Source organism: Manis pentadactyla, chromosome 9, assembly GCF_030020395.1.
Source record: "Manis pentadactyla isolate mManPen7 chromosome 9, mManPen7.hap1, whole genome shotgun sequence".
NCBI lineage: Eukaryota > Metazoa > Chordata > Mammalia > Pholidota > Manidae > Manis > Manis pentadactyla.
The window spans coordinates 92,568,586-92,589,370 of NC_080027.1; the positions used below are offsets into that span (position 1 = coordinate 92,568,586).

The following is a 20,785-nucleotide window of genomic DNA, read 5'->3' on the forward strand; positions in this document are numbered from 1 at the left end:
ACTAAAAATTGCCATGCTAATGAAGCACGTATAGCAGCACCAATCAGCACAGAGCATGAGAGCTATATAAGCTGGCCCCTTCGTTCAGTCTGGGTCCTGCCCGACACATTTGTTTCACAAAGAGCTGAAGATTAAAGCTTTCTGCAGAAGAATCCTGCTGTTGTTGCGTGCTGTTCTTGCCGGCAAGGACGGGGCGCGCGACATTCTCCCACATCAATGACATCTCCTTCCTCAGGGAATCCACAGAGGTTTGCGGCTCGCATTGTCGAGCTGCCATTTCTTGGGTCTCCTCTGTAGACCTTTTTAATACTTTGAGAAGCAGCCAACCCACAGTCCCTGCTGCCTCACTGGCACTCTGTTTCTCAAAGGATCTGCTTACTATACCAAGGGCCACCCCTACTGCCTCAGGTGTCACCTCCATTTGCCTCCAGTCCTGGGGTGGGGCCCAGTCCTCTGGGAGGTAAACTACCTCAGACTACATACCCATTGGGGGACAATCCACTGTCTCCCCATTCACAGGGGCAGCCTGCTGAAGCACCCCTCCCATAGGGCAGCCTATCTTTTCCTTGTTCAACAGTGAATCCTGCCGACTACACCAATTGTCTTGCCAATGGGTTTCATCCCTGGGCAAGTTCACTATGGATTCAGTGTGACCAAAGAAAATGACAGCAAAACGTTCTTGGGGTGAAAGGGTTCTACCCAACTTTATTTCCAGGTGGCAGGTCAGTCACTAAAATCCCGTTCACTCAGAGGGAGTCTGTAGGTAGCAAGCTGGTCTCTGGGTCTGGGTCCCACTGTCCACACAGTTGTCCTCTGGGCCTCTCTGCACAGTCGTCCTGCACAGCCATCCTCTGGGCCTCTGTCCTCAGTGCTGCCACCACTCCAGCCTCAGCTCTGCTCTCCTGCAGCCTTCTAGCCCTGCCACCATGTCACACCCAGAGTACTGGATGGAGCTCTTTTTATAGAGTCAACAGCCATGTTATGCCCACAGGTGTACAGTGAGCTAGTCAACCAGGGCCAGGTGAGAATCCTGGCCACAGGAATTCACATTTTATCCACAGGTGGCTTGCCTCCTAGAGAACTGGGCCCCACCCCAGGACTGGAGGCAAGTGGAGGTGACACCTGAGGCAGTAAGGTTGGCCCTTGGTATAGTAAGCAGATCCTTTGAGAAACAGAGTGCCCGTGAGGCAGAGGGGACTATGGGTTGGCTGCTTCTCAAAGTATTATACAGGTCTACAGAAGAGAATCAAGAAATGGGGGCACAAGAACACAAGCTGCAAACTTCTGTTGATTCTCTAAGGAGGGAAATGGCATTGATGTAAGAGGAGGCAGCATGAGAATGCCGGCAGCAAGGTGCCATTGGAGAGGTAAACAATTCTTTACAGAATGAGAGGGCAGTGCTGCTAGGTGTTCTGAAGGATGAAGAGGCCATCAGGGAAAAAGACGAACTCCTGAGGGAAGCACAGGTGGAGGTGGCATGAGAACATCAGCTGCAAAGCATTGAGGTGAAGGTAAGAGAGCTTCTGAGCACTGAGGTAGCACTCCTGCAAGGCACAGTAGAAAAGGTAAAGGTTGTAGCAGAGGAGGCACTCGGGGGAGGGGAGAGAAATATGTCATCAGCCACAGAAATCAAGGAGCTGGGGAATGAAGGGGTGGTGTTGGTGGCACTGGCCTCTCCTGTATTGAAAGCACACCCAGTGGTTGTAAAGAAAATTAAGACCCAGCAGCTGAAAGTTCCCCAAGTAGGAGCAGCCCTCACACCACGTCATGGAGCACTCTATAGTCTGCCCCCATACTCAGGCTGAGCTGGTGGATTTGGGCTCCCAGTTTAGGCAGAAGCCCTCGGAGTCAATATCAGCTTGGATCCTGCATCTGTGGGACTTAGGGGTGGATGGAATTGTTCTGTTGGGATCAGGATGGGTAAGCTGTCTTCCCTGACAGTCAGCCTGCCTTGAGGCAGCAATTACAAAATGCACATCAGACCCCAGGGAGTCACTCCCTCCTCGATTAGCTTATGGCTGCACTTCATGCTGTGTGGCCCAATCCAGGTGATCTCCCATCCTCTCCTGTTACATGGCAGATGCATGCTGAGCTCCAACAGGTGTTATGAGAGCTAGGCATAAGAAATGCCAACTATAGTCCAGTGAATTATGGCCTAGATGAAGAGACTTTCACTACTCTGATGAGAAATATTGTACTTCAAATGCCTCCTACATCCCTCTTTGGGTCCCTAGAGGCCATTCTTTCCCCTCACTTAGGGCTCCCATAAGCGAGGTGACATGTGCAGTAGCAGACTTAGAAGAGGCTGAAACAATGAATATCTGGAAAGAAATAAGACCTGTTACTCACAAGAAGAATTTACAGGGCCCCATGAAGGTTACAAGGACCCAGATGTGGGTTGATTTAATACAGGCAGGAGCAGATGGAAAGAAATTAAATGGGAAGTCAAATAGGATGTTACTAGAGCTATGGTAACAGCTGAAACCAGAGCAGCAGTTCCAGCCATTAAGAACAAAGAGGTACAGGTCAGATACAGAGCCACGAGTTCGGCCTGTGTGTTTGCAAGACTTCCTGCTAGGGAGCGAAGCAACCTCACTTGAGCCCACACAGGAAGGTGATTGGGAAACACGGTTTGACTGAGGGGAAGGTCAAGGTGTCTGCCCTGAGGTACTGGAGACCACATGTTGAAATAGCTATCCATTGCCCACCAGTGAACATACAACATGTCCTGGCTCTGGTGGACACAGGGGCTGAATGTTCACTGATTCATGGTAACTGTGAGTGGTTCCCCAGTACCCCCACTATCATAGATGGATATGGGGATAAGGATATCACAGTGAAAAAAGCCCAAATCCCTTTGGGAATAGGGCATCTACCCCTAAAAGAGTATACTATGTATATATTTCCTATCCCTGAGTATATTTTGGGGAATCATATCCTGCATGGTCTATGGTGGCAGACCACTGCAGATGAGTTCAGACTGAGAGTAAGTGTGGTGAAGGCAGTTCTGAGGGGACATGCTAGGCACCAGCCCATAGCTTTTCCTGTGCCTGGGGTGGGGATGGGGGTGACTAATACCAAATGTTACAAACTGCCTGAGGGCATAAATAGATTGGAGAAACTCTCCAGGAGCTGGGAAAGGTGGGCATTATAAAGCCCACGCATAGTCCTTTCAATTCCCCAGTGTGGCCAGTAAAAAAGCCAGATGGCTCCTGGCATTTGACTGTGGATTACAGAGAACTGAATAAAGTCATACCCCCATGTATGCATGCTGCTGTCCCCTCTATTGCAGGCTTGATGGATACCCTCAGCCGTGAACTAGGAACATATCATTATGTGGTAGATCTTGCTAATGCCTTCTTTTCCACTGACATTGAGCAGGAAAGTCAGGAACAGTTTGCCTTCACATAGGAAGGACAGCAGTGGACTTTCACTATCCTCCCACAGGGATACCTCCACAGCCCCACCATCTGTCATGGACTTGTAGGCCTGGACTTGGCTACATGGCAGAAACCGCCAATGGTGCGGCTGTACCATTATATTGATGATGTCATTCTCACATCCAATTCTCTTTTAGATCTAGAAGGTGCAGCACCTAGACTGCTGCAACATCTACAGGAGAAAGGATGGGCTGTGAACAGTACCAAGATTCAGGGACCTGGTTTGTCTGTCAAATTCTTGGGGGTCGTCTGGTCGGGTAAGACCAAAGTTATACCAGAAGCAGTTAAAGATAGAGTCCAGGCCTTTCCTACCCCTACAACTGTAGCATTGCTACCAGAGTTTCTGGGTCTTCTAGGCTACTGGAGAGTGTTTATCCCACACTTGGCACAAATTCTAAAGCCCTTATACCGGTTGGTATGAAAGGGCATCAGGTGGGACTAAGATGAGACATGTGCATTTGCCTTTACTACAGCAAAACAGGTAGTCAAGGCCATGCAGGCCTTGCTTATGATAGACCCATCAAGGCCCTGTGAGCTGGATGTTCATATGACTGAAGAAGGTTATGGCTGGGGTCTCTAGCAGCGGCTTGAACGAACTGGCCAACCTGCTGGATTCTGGTCACAACTCGGAAAGGGGCAGAGGTATGATACACTTTGATAGAAAAACAACTGGCTGCCATGTGTCATGCCTTGCTGGCTACAGAACCCATCACTGGAATGACCCCGATAAAGGTAATAACCACCTATCCCATCTTGGGGTGGGTACGAGACTGGACCCAAAAGCCAAGGAGTGGTGTGGCACAAACACCCACACTAGCCAAGTGGGGTGCTTACCTACAGCAGCACAGTGCCCTCTCTAGTAGCCCCTTGAGTGAAGAACTCCAATGCTTGTTGAGGCCGGTGACATATACTAGTGAAAAGCAGGAAGAACTTGCTTTTGAACCATTAGTAGCAGAGAGTCCCTATCGGGAGGGCAGAATCCCTATACCAAAAGATGCGTGGTACACCCAAAGATGGCTCCAGCCAAGGGCAGCCTCCAAAATGGAGGGCCATACCTTTCCATCCTAAGACTGAGACAATATGGATGGAAGATGGTGAGGGAAAGAGCATCCAATGGGCAGAGTTGTGGGCTGTGTGGCTTGTGATCAGCCAGGAGCCCTCCCCTATAGTTGTCTGCACTGACAGCTGGGCTATCTATTGGGCTTGACCCTGTGGCTACCAACCTGGTACCATGCCAATTGGCTGGTTGGTCACCTACCCCTTTGGGGGCAAGAATTGTGGCAAGACTTATGGGCCTGTGTCAGAGCAAAATAGTTACAGTATACCATGTGACAGGTCATTTGCCACTGGAATCCCGAGGAAATGATGAAGCAGATAAATTGGTCCAGATACATTGGCAAAGCAGGGACAATACACTGTTTCTCCATTCACAGGGGCAGCCAGCTGAAGCACTCCTCCCATAAAGGCAGCCTGTTTTTCCTTGGTCAACAATGAACCCTGCCGACTTTCGCCAATTGTCTTGCCAATGGGTTTCAGCCCCAGGCAAGTTCGCTATGGATTCAATGTGACCAAAGAAATTGACAGCAAAACGTTCTTTGGGGTGAAAGGGTTTATTACTCAGCTTCTTCTCCTGGCAGTAGGTCGAGCACTAGCATCTCTACCTCTGCCCAGAGCCCCGTCTGAGCACTCTATATAGTGCAGTAATAGCTTATTGCCTAAAGGTGTGGAAGTGGCAGTGCAGCAACAGGCCAGTTACATCATCAGGTGATTTAAGTTCAGTGAGGATCCTGGCCATAGGAACCCCATCTTCCCCACAATTACCAAAAGGGCTCAGAAAAGAAAAAGTATTTTAAAAAAGAGAGTTGTTGATTTAGTTAGCTCTGTGCTTCATCTATAGCATCTGGCATGGCCACTTAGTACAGTCTTTTTAGTTAATCCTCAAAACCTTTTCTTTTCTCCTGCCTTGATTATTACATCTGATCTTAATTAACAGTGAGTTTTTTTCACTTTCAGTTATTACTAATAGATCTGGAAAGATCAAGGGAATGCAGTGGGGCCCCTTTATCATTTCAGTGGCCTTCTAATTCCCCTGAAAGTTTTGTTTGCATATACTAATGGGCCCAATATGATCACGGATACATCAGAGGCAACACTTTTATCTAACATTCATAGTGGGTGTCTGCTTGCCTGAGAGTTTCAGCCCCAAGTTCACTTTGGATTCAGTGAGACCAAAAAATAATAACAGAACTGGGGGTAAAAGGGTTTATACCCTGCTTTAATCTCATGGTGGCAGGTCAAACACTAGAATCCTGTCCAGCTCAGGGGGCATCTGCATGCAGCAAGCTGGTCTCTGCCTCCAGGCCTGTCCACCTCCTCACAGCCTGTCTTGCTAATGGGTTTCAGCCCTGAGCAAGTTTGCTATGGATTCAATGTGACCAAAGACATTGACAGCAAAATGTTCTTGGGGTGAAAGGGTTATACCCAACTTTATTTCCAGGTGGCAGGTCAGTCACTAGAATCCCATTCACTCAGAGCAAGTCTGCATGCAGCAAGCTGGTCTCTGCCTCTGGGCCCCTCTGCACAGTTGTCCTCTGGGCCTCTCTGCCTGCACAGTTGTCCCACACAGCTGTCCTCTGGGCCTCTGTCCTTGGCACTGCCACCACTCCAGCCTCTGCTCTGCTCTCCTGCAGCCTTGCAGCCCTGCCACCATGTTGCACCCAGAGCACTAGGCGGAGCTCTCCATATAAAGTCAACAGCCATGTATTGCCCACAGGTGTGCAGTGAGCTAGTCAACCAGGGCCAGGTGAGAATCCTGGCCACAGGAACTCTAATTTTATCCACACAACCCTAGAGCACTGACTAGAGCTCTTTACAGAGTTAATAACTCATTGCCCACACAAGTGCTAGCACGTGCCTGCAAACATTGCACATGCACAGTGGGCAAGCAGACCAGGGTCAGGTGAGAATCCTGGCCATGGAACTTCCATTATCCTTACAGTGGGCCTTTTCCCCTCCACTCTATTTTGTTAAATATCCAGAGTATTTATAGGTAAAACAGCTGAAATCTATTGAAATGCTTTATTTCCACAGGTGCACTTAAATTAAATCGGTGAAGTGTTACACCCATCCTGCAATTTTGATTTGCATTAATCTGTATGGTACATAATTGACCATTCCTAATGGCCTTGCTTCTGAGAAGAAATACATTAAATATGTGCCTAAAGAGTCAAAGTAAAACAGAGACTTGACAGATATCTAGCTAATATGATCATCAAGAAAACGGGTTATTTAGTATATGAATTTCTCAGTTACCAATCCAGTTTTTGAGGCACTTTCATAGTTTATTTTAGCCTTACAGACCTAAAAATTGTATACCCTACAATATTTCAGGAGGCGGGAAGAGCCCCTCCCCTGCCGGCCGGTGCAACCGCTCGCCAAAATCAAATGCGGAGACGGACCAGCTCGAGAGCAGAGGACTAGCCGGGGAGTCCAGCCTGCAGGTCAAGCCACGGTCGGCGGGCGCGCTAGCCCAAGCGCGCGCACCGGTAGCCACCTCCCTGCCCTCCCTGAAGATGCTCTCAGGGCCGCCACAAGACGAGGAATGGCCACTCCACCCAAGAGAAGCTGCCCATCTCCCTCCACCAGCTCTGAGGAGACCCGCATCAAGAAAATTTCCGTGGAAGGGACTATTGCTGCAGGGAAGTCAACATTTGTGAATATCCTTAAACAAGTCTGTGAGGATTGGGAAGTGGTTCCTGAACCTGTTGCCATATGGTGCAATGTTGAATTTAGTAACTGACAACGTCTCAGAAAAGTGGAAGGAATGTTCTTCAGATGTAGGAAAAACCTGAACAATGGTCTTTTACCTTCCAGTCCTATGCCTGCCTCAGTCGAATAGGAGAACAGCTTGCCTCTCTCAATGGCAAACTCAAAGATGCAGAGAAACCTGTACTATTTTTTGAACGATCTATATATAGTGACAGGTACATTTTTGCATCTAATTTATATGAATCTGACTGCATGAATGAAACAGAGTGGACAATTTATCAAGACTGGCATGGCTGGATGAATAACCAGTTTGGCCAAATCCTTGAACTTGATGGAATTTTTTATCTTTGAGCCACTCCAGAGAAATGCTTGAATAGAATATATTAGGGGGAAGAAATGAAGGATAAGGCATTGCTCTTGAATATTTAGAGAAGCTTCAATATAAGCATGAAAGCTGGCTCCTGCATAGGACACTGAAAATCAATTTTCATTATCTACAAGAAGTGCCTATCTTTATACTGGATGTTAATGAAGCCTTTAAAGACAAATATGAGAGTGATTGAAAAGGTCAAAGAATTTTTGAGCACTTGCTGATTTTGCTGAAAACTACAGGTAGCCAAGTGATTCAAGGTACTTCAGCTTTGTGTTATCTTTGTAGATACCTCTTTATAAAGTCTCCCTAGAAAACCCAAGGTTTTAACTATTTTTGTCTCAAGGAAAACAATTTTTTTCTGATGAATCCTATTATAGGGAAGTTTATGAGCTGTTTCTTTTTGTTTTAAAAAAACAAGTTTAATTACCTCTCAGTGGCTAAACTACATCATAAGGCACCCAGCCTCCTGTCTGCTCTTAACTCTTCTCATCTCACCGGTGACCAGTTTAGTAACTAAAAATTTTCGTATTACACAGCAAATGGAATGTATACTATATAAATTAGTGCACTTATTAAAAGTTGAAAAGTGTAACTTAAGGAATCCCTAGAAAAAAGATTATTAAGTTTCATTTTAAATACTTTTGATCATGTGCCTCCCCTTTCACCTTAATTTATATGGGAGATAAGTTCAAGTTTAGTATTTAATCACTCATTGATATTCATTAATGTATCTACAACACATTTAGAGAGGAGCAAGGTAGACTTTGTTCCCAGTTTGTAATGGCATAACCTATCCTATAAGTCATTTAATCTTCTCCTGCCTTGTTACATCTTTGGTATGGATGAGACTTCATTCATCTTTTTGCATGGGATTTTGGGAAATTAAAAAGGAAATATTTCTGTACTTAAAAGATAACTGAAGGTTATTATATGAGTATAAAGATTCAGTTTATATGGAAAAAAATTTTCAGGAAATATCTTGGGAAATCAAATGTCACCACATGTCAAAGAAGAATGGAGGTTTGAAAAATCAGATGTTTCTTTGCATATATATGTATGTAAACATAGAGCTGCACGCATGGTAACTCTGAATGCCGTCTCATTTTTTATAGTCATTGTCTCACCTGAGGGTTTCAGCTCTGTACTCGTTCACTATGCATTCGTTGAGATCAAGAAATGACAATGGAACATTCTTGGGGTAAAAGGGTTTTTACCCACCTTTATTCTCCTGGCGGTAGGTGGAGCACTAGGATCATTTCTGCATCCAGCAGTCTGCAGGTCCGTAATCCATCTCCATCTCTGCCTCTGCCAAGTGATGGGGGTGGTATACTATATCCTTTGAGTTTTGTATCAGGTACATGTGTGAAATTTTATTCTCAATTTTTTTGCATAGGTTCCCTCCTCTGTCCATTAAATTGCACGTGTTTTTCTTATAAGCTTTTTAAAAAATAATATGATTGGTTATTGTTAAACAACAAAAATTCAACTGAATAATTTTAAAGATCAAATTGGCTTTATTGAACAATTTGGAATTGAGCAGAATCCCATCTAGCAAATAGAAAGTAGTTGCGTTGAGCTGCAGAAAAGGAAATGTTTTTAAAGACAGAAAAGGAGCAAAAAGAAATTATTAGCAAAATATGCATTGTTTTAGTCAAGGCCACCCTTCTAAGGGGAACTGAAGGGACCTACCAGTAAATTTCCTAGCGCTGACCAGGAAATTCCATGTTGGCTGGTTAAAGACTTCATTCCTGGGGGACTCAGACTGCAGCTCGGTTAGGTTTTAAGTCTTGGTTTGCTGATGCCAGACTTTAAAGTAAGTGACTCCATTTTGAGCCTGTGGTTTTCTTTCTAACAGTTATATTTTACCATTTTCCACTCTCTCAGCTTTCCAGTTCTCTATGCTAGAGCAGGCAATGCAGGTAGGAGTCTGAGATCTTAAAAGCAGAATTTCTGGATTCTAATCTTTGTTTCACCATTTGCAGAGTAATCTTGGAGAAACTTTTTAAAATTTGCACGGCATAAGTTTCCACAACTGTACAGTGTGTGTACTGTTAATAACTAAGTTAGTGACTATTAAAATGCTATTCAAATACTTAGTATAATGCCTACCACAGAGGAAGTATGCAATAGTGGTAGGTATTATCATCATCTTCATCATTAAATTACCTCAATTCTCATTGCCCTTGAAGTTCCCTTAAAAACCTAATAATCACATTTGTTATATCATACCCCAAATTATTCAATACAAATTTTCAATACTTAAGTCTGAAATGACCACTTTGGCATACCATGTATACCCTGCATATATGAACATTTTCAACCACTAATATATCTAGCCACTTAGCTGATTCTTTCCACTGTATCTTCTCTTCATTTTAGGTTCTGTTAATACTGTAAATAAAAAAGATTGATTGATACATTTTAATATCTAATTTGTTTAATAACATCCAATTAAAATGCATATTAAAATATTCCCCTTTGTGTTTCAACTTAACTGAGATTCTTTCTATATTTTTTAATGACATTCTTATTTTTTTCCTACTCAAAACGGTTTGTGCCATTTTACGTCAAAACATTAGCTACTACTATACTTGTAAAAAATGGTATATATGTTAGCAATATTTCAGGACCCCTGGGTTTACAGTTCTTTATACCTTGGGGAAAGTGAGAAAAGCTTTCCTTTAGCAAACTGTTAATTTAAAATAATTTGCAATGTCATTCTGCATAATTGATCCTAAACAGTTTCGGAGAGGAACAATACTGTGTGCTTATCTCTAGTAGATTAAGCCACAGTGTTGGCCTCAGAGAGAAAATCGTTTCTCTTCCTGCCATCATCCTCCACCCACATGACCTTATCTAAGTCATTCTCACTGCAAATTCCCATGCCATCTGTGCAGGACTAAGCAGTGCCTATAGCAACCTGTTCTTACTGGGATGGAGCTTGAGTTGGCTAACAGAAAAGCCAAGCATTTCAGTGGTTTTTCCTTCATTTTTTCCCATTAATTTTTCATGGAATCTTCTCATCCCTATGGTTAAGATCAGTTTATTAATATCCTTCTGTGATGAAAATGGAATAATTATGAGCACTAGCTAATTTAAACACACTTTCTAGTAGCTAAATATCATATTCTTCATCTAATGCTATTATTGCAGCCCCAGTGTTGATAAGTGTGATAAGTTTATTCTATTTTATGATTATTTCAAATTGCTCTTAAAGAAGGAAATAGCAATAGTATATTATAAAAATATGAGCTTTAAAATGTTCACACATGGTTTTATAAAATCATTTTTCACACCTCAATTAAAATTCTTTTAGTTAAAATCTATTAAATATGACATCTACTGATATGTTTTATACAGTTAGACCTTAGCAAAAATAAAAGTCCTAATTAATTACAATTTTTCCATCTTTGTGAAGTTTACTACCATTCGCACAGATGTTCCAAAATATGTCAATTATAGTAATCGAAAATCTAGAACCTTGAAACACTTTACATTTAATTAAAAATAATATACCATTTTACAATGGAAAACATTGAATACATTGCAGCAATGATTGAGCAGTAATTGGACATAACCTTCTATTAGAGCTAAATTAAAAAATGGAAAAATAGATTTTAATTATTTTCAAAATTTAGACTACAGATGGTGCAGTGTGGAGGGCTGGAAGCGGTATCACCCCAGAAGGGATGTCACCCCATTAGTGTCATCACCAGATCCAAGCACCAGGAAGTGATATTACTGAAAGTGAGATCACCAGAAACAGAAGCGACAACATCGCATATGATATCAGTCCGGAAGTGACATTATTATGAGCTTGTGTATATAAGTGGTGCTCAGAAAATAAACCATGTCACTTGTCTGCCATTAGCAGGCAGTGAACCTCCTGTTCTCAGCTTTGGTTTCCGTGTCTTTCTTGTATCTTTCTCTGTATTTTCTTTAAGCTCCTCATCCACTCCTCTCAGGTTCAGCTGATTTTTGGAGCTGGTCTCTGCAGGTGGCACCCAAACAGGGACCTGAGTACAGAGTGAAGGGGACCTGAGAAGGGTCAGATATTGCATAGATAGCCAGCAATTTCAGTGAGGAGCCTCCCATAGGAGAACAGACATACATCAAGAAAGTACGAATAAAGTCCAGGGGATGGTATATGGGAGCATTAGAATCAGGAGTAAAATTTGGGATAAGAAGGTTCAGAGGACTGTCGGGTTGACCATAAAATTTTTGTATATATGCTTAAAGCTATAAGTATGGGACAGTCTGGATCAAAAGACTGAGCACTCTTTGTACATATGCTTAAAGCTATGCTCCATGCCCATGGCAGTAATGTGTGCAGCCATGTGCACAACCAGCAGTTAAAATCTTTTCTTGCTTTTTCCTACAGTGTGGGAGAATATATTTGTAAACAACATATCTGCCAAGGGGTTAACATCCAAAATATATAAAGAACTTGCACACCTCAACACCCAAAAGGCAAATAACCCTATTAAAATTGGGCAGAGGATATGAATAGACATTTCTCCAAAGAAGAAATATAGATGGCCAACAGGCACATGAAAAGATGCTCCACATCACCAATCCTCAGGAAAATGCAAATCAAAACCACAATGATATATCACCTCACACCAATCAGAATGGCCACTATCCAAAAGACAAGAAAACACAAGTGTTAGCAAGGATGTGTGAAAGGAAACACTCCTACACTGTTGATAGGAATGTAAACTGGTGCAACCATTGTGGAAAGCAGCATGAAGTTTCCTAAAAAAACTGAAAATAGAACTACCTTACAACCCAGAAATTCTACTTTCAGTAATTTACCTGAAGAAAATAAAATCCCTGATTCTAAAAGATATATGAACCCCTATGTTTATTGCCATATTATTTATAATAGCTAAGATATGGAAGCAACCAAAGTGTCCATCAATAGATGATAAAGAAGATGTGGTATATATATACAATGGAATATTATTTGGCCATGAAAAGGGAAATAAATCCTGCCATTTGAGACAACATGGACAGTCCTAGAGCATATTATGCTAAGTGAAATAAGCCAGGCAGAATTATGATTAGCACACATAATATGGGATTGCGGGGGTGGCACAGGGAAGGCAGTATAGCACAGAGAAGACAAGTAGTGACTCTATAGCATCTTACTATGCTGATGGACAGTAACTGTAATTGGGTATGTGGTAGATACTTGATAATGGGAGGAATCTAGTAACCACAATGTTGCTCATGTGATTGTATATTAATGATATCAAAAGAAAAAAAAAGAAATAAGCCAGGCAGAGAAAGACAAATACCATATGGTTTCACTTATTTGTAAAATGTAAAAAGCAAAACAGAAGGAATAAAACTGAAGTAGATAGACTCATAGACACTGAGAAGTGACTGATGGTTACCATGAGGGAGGGGTTGGGGTGGGTGGAGAGTGTGAGGGGGGATAAATGGGCACAAAAATTCTTGATCATGATATAAATTGGTTGCAGGAATGGTAGTACAGCACGGAGAATATAGCCAATGGTTCTGTAACATCTTCCTATGTTGACAGTAACTGCACTAATGGTGCTGAGGATTTAATAATATTGGTAACTGTTGAACCACTGGGTTGTGTATTTGAAACCAATATAAGATTGTATACCAACAATACTTCAATAAAAATGAAAAAAAAATTAAAAAGACAAGAGGAAATTTCAGGGTGTATGTGTGCTGCTATGAATGAGCCACTAAACAAAGAAAAAATGATGCCCGAAATGGGAATTCTTCTGTTTTACTAACCTCCAGAGTGTGCTTATATTGTTTTCTCATGTTTTATCAGCTTGGTTGACTTTCTGCAGTGATACATAAGAGCTACCTTTACTTACATTACCCCTCATCTCCCTGCTACTCTTGTTACAGTATTATCCCAGTACATCACTACTGTCCCAGCATATCAGTTTCAGTTCATCTACTGCTTGCCTTGGTAACCTTTATTTCTTGGTCTGTCAACTACAGCCAGCCTCTCTTGGCCCTCCACTTTCTATGGGGAGGTTATCCACACTTCTAGCCTGCCTTCTACATGTTGGTCAGCTTTGGCAGGGTGTGCTGGGACAATAACATTGACAACAAAAAATCTCAGTAACTCAGGCTGATTTCTCATTCACATGACATGTCATGCCCTGCTTCTGATGTCCTCTTTATTCTGGAACTGGACTGAAGAGCAGTCACCATCTGAGACCTGTGATCCTCATGGAAGACGGAAAGGAACAATGGCCAGACCTCACAATGCCTCCTACAACATCTGATAGTCATGGCTTAGGCCACTTCCACTCACATTCAATCGACCAAAGAATGTCACATGGCCAAGCCTGGTATCAATGGGCAGGGAAGGAAGCAGTCCCCTTCACAGGAAGGTGGCAAACCACATGAGGGGTGCCTCCAGGCAAGGATGTGCCTCCTCTTGCAGAGATGACAGTGAATGATTGGGAACAGTGATTTAATCTTTCACAGTTTACCTGCGGATTTCTACAAGCTGTGCGTTTCATTTTATATTGTCAAGATGGAAAATCTTTAGATCCTCCTTTATAGCTATTATTATGCAGTCTTCAGTGCTTTGTCTGTGGTTGGTTTTGGACGTTGAAAATCACTGAGCAGCATTTATATTATTATGATTAAGCAAGTATTCTTCACTGCAGAGTCAAAGAGAAGCTAACAGCCCACATAGTATACCACTCTTCCAATGACCCAGGCCCTATGCACATAAAAGAGCCTCCCTTCATTCCCCTCCTTGCTCAAAATCTGGCCATATTCTGATGTGCTTCTTATTTGAGCTATACCTTTCATGAAAAAAATTTTTTTTGTTTTTCCTGATGCTGCTGATTACTTCTTTTTTATGGTTGATTGAAGAAACACGTGCCTTCTACACCATGTCCCTAATATCCTCCAAACTCTCTCATTCCAGTCATTGTTTGGAATCTTTCTATTCTCTTTGAAGCCAGCTGACCTCCTGATCTAATTGGGCAGGTGTTTCATTTTTGGATCTTAATGCTTTTGCATAGCTTTTGGTCTTTACTACAGTTGCTAATTGCCTTCCATTTTTGCTTGCTTTCAGTTTATCACAAGTTTATTTTCTTGCAGTGTCCTGCTTTACTCTGTGGAATGTCCCCTTCTCACATCATCCTCGGAGACCTCTTTCCTGGAGCACTCACCCTCCCACTCTACTGAAGACTGACTGCTCTCAGGCCCGTTTTATCCAGGGGTTGCTTTTCGTGGCTGCTCTGAGTTGGATCCATTATTTGCACATCTTCTTTCTTGATTTACTGTCCTGCTTTGCTGAAATACTTACTCAAATACCTTCCTTGGAAAGGCTAAGGAGGATGCAAATTTCTTTGGTCTTTGCATCTTCAGGTCTGCTTCCCTTATATAGAAAATAAAGGAGTTGGATCAGATGATTTCTGCTGCCTGCCTACTCCAGGTGTGCAATTCTAGTCCATATGCACTCATAAATAATAGATTATTATCAAGGAGAAACAAAGTGGTTGCTGCTCTCAAAGAACTTAGATTTAGATAAAGAATAAACTCTTGAAACAGTAACAAAAAGTCAACAATACAAAAAATGCTACAAGGTAGGACAGGATTAATCATCAATTTGAGCCTCAGGCATAGAGAGAAAAAAGAGAAGCTGAGCCACCTGTGGTGTTCTGCCTGGGAAGCAAGACTTCAGCGAGTGTCAAAGAGTAGGCAGTATGTTAGGACTAGATTACATATTTATGAATATTCAAAAGGAGGTTGACGGCCAACAGGAGTCTGATGGAATAGGTAACCATCAGTGGGAGCTCTCCTCCCTCCCACTTTCCTTGTCACTCAGTTATCAACATTTTCATTTCACCAAGTCATTCAAAATAGATGCAATTTTAAAAATGAAAGGATAGTTTCACCCCTGACCAATGGGGATGAGTAACAGATTCTCTACCTATTTGGGGGTGTAACAATGAGCCTGCATTACACAGATGAGTATTGTGTATGCACGTCCAGGTGACCAGCTTGTTGGTCTTCCATAGCAGGGTTTCGCTGAATAGGGCTGGTGGGCACTTTCTTCACCATCTTCCATTTTTAAAATTTGTTTTGAGGAATGAGGGTTGTCACAGGTCACTTCTTCCTGCCCACTCCCCAGGAGAGGAAAAATCTTCCCATGGAATGCATGTTGTCCTGATGGCACTGGGCTTCTCCCGGGCAGGTCCTGCGAACTGGATGGACCTCAGACACTTCCCTCAGAGAAAAACCATGCTCTCATTCAGCCCAGTGCTTGCACTCCCATTTAACTTGCATATGAGGAGAGCACTTGCAGGGAAGTTTCCAGAAAAAAAGAGACCTTTGGATCAGTGAGCTGACCAACTCCCAGAGAGTGGGAGTAGATGGCAAGTGCTTCAGGCCATGTGATCAGTGTTCTCAGCAGGATCTTACCCAATGGAAGGCTGTCTCTGGAAAGCTTTCTCCAAACCCCCCACTTACACCCAGGAAAAATTAATTTTTGTGAAACATTGTTCCTGTAGGACTTATCAAATTCAAACTTTGCATCAATTTTTCCCAACAGTCTATGACATTTTGACTGATTTATTCATCATCACATCCCAGTACCTGGCATGTGGGGATGCTGTGTTTGTTGAATGAATGAGTGAATAGATTTAAAGAAGCTGCATTTCACAGAAAGGCAGAGCCTGATGTTGGTCCCTACCTGCTTCTGACCCACAGAAGAGGGAGGAGACACAATGAAATGTCAAAGATCTGAAAGGGCCAGCCAGGGGACTCAAGGCTTAATGCAAGAGTGGTGCTGAGAGGGCACCCTTCGTATTTATTGAGCAAATAAATGTTAACAACAATAAAATTCTGTAGGGGGGACTTAATACACAACCGTTAACGAACTCTAAACTTAATTCTCGGCAGTCTCCAGTCTTCTGGGGCACGATGTTCCTACATGGTAAACAATGCAAGGGCAGTCACGTCACAGAAACTGTTGGTCTTGATTGTTCTGTTCTTGATCAGGCATCAAGAATTACAGGAAAAATAATCAAGTCATATAGGATTGTACATTTGATTTCTATACTTGATTTCTATATTAATCCCACAGCCTGACATGAATATTCAGTTTTCACAGGAGCTTCAGATAAGCCAGAAGGACCTGGAGAAGTGGCTCTGGCCCAAGGGGATGATTTCCAAGAGCTGGGGCCATTCACTGCACTCACAGAGGACAAAAAGTGCCAACAAATTTTTCACCGGCTGCTTTGTCGTCCAGACTGCACTGCAGGTCAAGGGGAGCTGAGAGATCAACACGTGCTCAGAAGCAAAGGCCTTGAAAGACACCCCACATATACCCAGAGACGGGACCAGTGCTCAGCTCTGCAGGTCTTCACCTCGGTGCTTCTTGAAGTGAAGAGCAAGAGGACCCACCATCTTCCGTGCACTCCCTATACATCAGACCCCTGAGCTTTATGTAATCTCATTGCCGCTTCCCAGTGACAGGACAGACAGGATGCCTGACTTACAGACGAGAACCACTCCCAAGGAGCAGAAACCCCTCCTTCAGTAGGGAGAGGGGCAGGCACCTGTGCACCCAGTAAATTGTACAATAACAACGAAAACAAAACGAAAAAATGCCTGGATACCGTTCCTGAAAATTCAGACGTCTGTTCCCCCGTGGCCCAACTGTGTCATTACTTTTGCAGTCTGCATATTTTTTTCGCATTATTTTCTTACGGGTTTTTCTCAGAGTTCTTACAAAAATCCCATAGGATTCTGATCTAATAAAGGGAAGCGTGAAGAGGGAAACGCTGGTATCCCCCGTGGAAGGGGCAGGGGCAGCTGGGAGGAGGCCAGGAAGAGTGGCAGCCCGGCTGAGGGTAAGAAAAACAGCTGGGGAGCTGAGACGCGGGAGGGTCTTCACATCATCAGAGCGCTGGACAGGCAGTGCGATCTCACTCCCGCAGGTGGGCAGTTCTGACACTGCTGAGTTGACATCAGCTAGCCTCCTCACAGGGCCTAAGGGTGCACAGAGCCGGCGGGGCGGGCTGGCGGCTGCTCACGCACGGAAGCTCAGCTGAAGACCACCCAACTTCCTGCCCATCAGATGCGCTGCCCGCCAGCCGCAGCCCCTGGGAGACAAACACCAAGAGAAGTGACCCTTGGCTCTCACCGCGCGGCGCCCCTGCTGAGAGGGCTAGAGCGAGGCCGTGAGAAAGGCCAGAGGGAAAGAGAACCCCTTCCAGCTGGCCTCTGCTCTTGGGAACTCGGAGCCTTGCGCTAACAACTGTCTCCACACAAGGGCAGCGCTCTCCTGGAGAGGGCACCGAGGCCTCTCCGCCGCGCGCCCGAACCGCGGGTTTGGGGAGGGGTTGGAGAGGAAGGGTCGGGGAAACTCCTCACGCCCTCCCTCTACGCAGCTCTCGGCACCACTGTCTCCGTGGTGCGCGTTTTAAAATTTGGGTCACTCGTGCCATCAGGGCCCCTCCAGGAAGCCAGAGTCCCACCCAGAATTACATCGGCGTGCTCTCCACTTTCTTCCGGAGTCGAAGAAATGGGAGGGGGGCTTGGGGTTCACCTCTGGCCCTGTGAGGTCCAAACCACAGACATTAAAGCTAACAAAATCTTGCCTTGTCCCTGTGTTGAGGAATGGGGCTGCGGGCGCTGGGGAACCAGGAGGGGAGACTCTGGCCAAAGAGCGCTCGCCCCCGAGCGTTCCGCGAACACAGGCTGGGCTGCGGGTGTCTCCGAAGCCCCGCTTGCCCCATTTTGCCCGGCCCGGGCGGCTTCTGTAACGCCTGGGGCTTGTTCGCCGCCACGCGCGGTCCCAACCTCCCTTCTTCCCGGGCGCGTCCCTCGAAAAATGGGGCTCGCGGGAGAGCGCGCGCGGAGAGAAGGGCAAGGTTTCGGGGCGCCCGGAGGGGGACTCTAGTCGGGCCCAGGAAAGCGGTCCGGGCCATAGGCCGCGGGCTCCATTCAACCTGCTGGCCGAGTTCTCGGCTCTTCCGACAGGACAGCCTCGCTTATAAGGCGGGGACGGGGAGGCGGGCCAAGGGTCCCGCGACGCCGCCACCTGCTGGGGGACCCGGGCGCAGAGCTAGTCCCCGCAGGCACCTCCCAAGGGGCTCTCCCCGTCCCCTCCCCTGCCGGCCCTCGGGGCTCCGGGCGGCCGCGTTGAGAAAGAGACAGATGACGGCCACGGGGAAGGGCATGTAAGGGCTGGCGGCGGGCAAGGGGCTCTTCTTTTCGCGAACGTGCACCACCACCCCGCTGGATGAGGACGCCCCCCAAGGGTCGGCCGCCGCCGCCGTCTCAAGAATCTTTGCGCGAAGGCTCCATGGCCGAGTGCGCCCGGGAGCCGGCTGGGTCGGGGGCGCCACGCTCTGTTCCCCGGGCTCCGCGCACAGCTCGGGCGGGCAAGAGCTCCCGGCTTCGGGCTCGCAGACCCACCGAGCGCCAGCTCCCCACGCGCCGGCCTCGGCGGCACTCGCACGCCCCAGCGGGGGCGGAGAGAGCGGTGCGACACGCCGTGACCGCGCTCCAACGCTCCTCCCCGCCAGCCCTTCCCCGCCCTTCTCTCCGCCCCCCTAAAAAACCCTAGGTACACGTCGGGACGCGCGGAGCAAAGTCGAAGAGGACCGCAGCGGGAGCTAAGTGTAGATCCAGCTCGTCCTCCCCCACAGCTAAGTCGGCTGACTCTGGCGGGACCCCGGGAACCGCGCGCCTGCGCCCCGAAGGCTCCGAGCCCAGGGTGCGCGGGAGGCGGGGCCGCGCGTGCTGCTGCCTGTGCCAGAGAGGCCTGCTGGTCACTCTGATTTGGATGGGTTCGTATCCAGTCACAGAGAAAAAGTGATCTGAGGACCAGTAATGGAGCGGAAGGTAGGACACACCGCTTTCGGACAGGTTTCTGCAAGACTGATTAGATGGGACCCTCCCCTACACACAGACACACACGCACACACACAGAGACACAGAGACACAGACACACGCATTCTGATGTGAAACACGGAAAGGGACCCTCTTACTACTGGGTGGGGGTCATGTGGGGATCCATCCCTTGGTTGGAGGAAAACCTGGACCTTCTGTGTGCGTGTAGTGGACACGTCTAGTGGACGTGGTGACTAACAAGCCAGCGAGGCCTCAGCACTGTCTGGTATCAATGAAGTGGCAGTGGGCAGAGAGGAGGGGATTCAATGTCAATTTATAAGCCGGCAAGCAGGGGGCCCATACTGAATTAGATGCTCTGAACAATGTTGCTCCCACTCACCTCCATAACTGGAACTGGAAAAGTGAACGAAGAAAGCAACCGCCTCGATAGTGTAAATAGCTTAAGCTTGGCAGTCAGAGGTGAACAGGGCTGAAAGTTTTAATTTGTTCAGCCACTTTTTAAAAATTCATTTTATTATCATTAATCTACAATTACGTGAAGAACATTATGGTTCCTAGACTCCTCCGTTCACCAAGTCCTCCCCCACAAACCCCATTACAGTCATTGTCCATCAGCTTAGTAAGATGCTGTAGAATCACTAATTGTCTTCTCTGTGTTGCACATCCCTCCCGATGCCCCACCACATTATACATGCTAATCGTACAGCCCCCTTTCTTTTTCCCTGCCCTTATCCCTCCCTTCCCACCCCTCCTGCCCAGTCCCTTTCCCTTTGGTAACTGTTAGTCCATTCTTGGGTTCTGTGATTCTGTTGCTGTTTTGTTCCTTTAGTTTTCCTTTGTTCTTATACTCCACATATGAGTGAAATCATTTGGTTCTTGTCTTTCTCTTGTGGCTTATTTCACTGAGCATAATACCCTCTAGCTCCATCCATGTTGTTGCAAATGGTAGGTTCTGTTTTTTCTTATGGCTGAGTAATATTCCATTGTGTATATGTACCACCTCTTCTTTATCCATTCATCTACTGATGGACATTTAGGTTGCTTCCATTTCCTGGCTATTGTAAATAGTACTGCAGTAAACGTAGGGGTGCACCTGTTTTTCCAAACTGGAGTGCTGCATTCTTAGGGTAAATTCCTAGAAGTGGAATTCCTGGGTCAAATGGTATTTCTATTTTGAGCTTTTTGAGGAACCTCCATACTGCTTTCCACAATGGTTGAACTAATTTGCATTCCCACCAGCAGTGTAGGAGGGTTCCCCTTTTTCCTCAACCTCGCAAAACATTTGTTGTTGTTTGTCTTTTGGATGGTGGAGATCCTTACTGGT

At 45.5% G+C, this 20,785-nt stretch overlaps 1 pseudogene; it reads left to right on the forward strand.

Annotated features, from left to right (window-relative positions):
• Positions 1-7,032: 7,032 nt before the first annotated feature.
• On the forward strand, positions 7,033-7,802 carry LOC118924594 (deoxycytidine kinase-like; annotated as a pseudogene).
• Positions 7,803-20,785: the final 12,983 nt, after the last annotated feature.